Raw genomic sequence first — 1,097 nt, 5'->3', positions numbered from 1 at the left:
CATAGCGTACAAACTAAAGTATAGCGTATTCATGGTATTGAACGAAATGAGGGAAGTAGGGACGGTCAAAACGTAAAGTAGATCTGTGCCAGCGACAAGATCGCAAGCCGACTGTGTGGCGCCACTTAATCGTATCTTTCAGCCGATGTAGCGCTGAACACAATTTTTATAAATTTCTATATTTCTATAACGCTTTATGTACTATATTGTCATATCTTATATTCTTTACAGGGTTAAATAAATTAATATTCCGAAGATTATAAGAAAATTTTACAAATTCACGTTTGGAAATATTGTACAAAAATTAACATCAAATATTAGAACGTTTAATATTTATCATAATACATATTTTAGTATTTTTAATGTTCTGCCTTGAAAACATTTGGTTTATTAATCTACATTGTTTATATTAGCGTTAATTTTAACATTAATTTAGCGCTTCCAGCAATGCAGTTTGTTCTACGGCATTGTTTGTTCTGAGTGAATAGGTCGACGCCCGCGGCAAAACAACGTCGCGCCGTTGCTACCAGGGCCTAAGCGAACTCAGATAAATTGTTCATTTAAGTAAGCCAGTTACGGTCTTTGTTATTAGGCATTTTTTGCTTTCTGCTCGTATCTATAGAGGTGTTAGAAATTGCTCTTAATTATTACAAAATATATATTCTTTCATGGTAAGAGGGTAAACGAACAGACGGCGTACCTGATGGGAAGTAGTATAGACGCCCATGGACCTCAGCTACATGGTGTTGCGGATGCGTTGTTAGGCTTGATGTGAAGAGAATGATGGAAGGACGCTGAGGGTCCAATAACAATCCTGTCAAAGGGCGTTTCCCTTGGTATGAACTGAGTGTCAAGTATGGTATTATTGGCACGAGGTACGAAAGGGCCCGAGTTCAACTCGCAGTTGCAGGATCTTTCTTGGATCCCACGCCAATGAAACACGGTTAACACCAATAAACAGACTTAGGTTGACGTAGGGCAGAAGGTCATTGCACACAAAAATATCCCGGAAGAGTAAAGGGTGAATAAACGGAAAGGGCAACCGGCTCTTTCGATCACCGGACGAAACGCAGCCACTAATGACTATTTTAAGCCAA

This window comes from Danaus plexippus, chromosome 4 (genome assembly GCF_018135715.1).
Source record: "Danaus plexippus chromosome 4, MEX_DaPlex, whole genome shotgun sequence".
NCBI lineage: Eukaryota > Metazoa > Arthropoda > Insecta > Lepidoptera > Nymphalidae > Danaus > Danaus plexippus.
Note: the sequence above shows the minus strand (reverse complement) of the source record.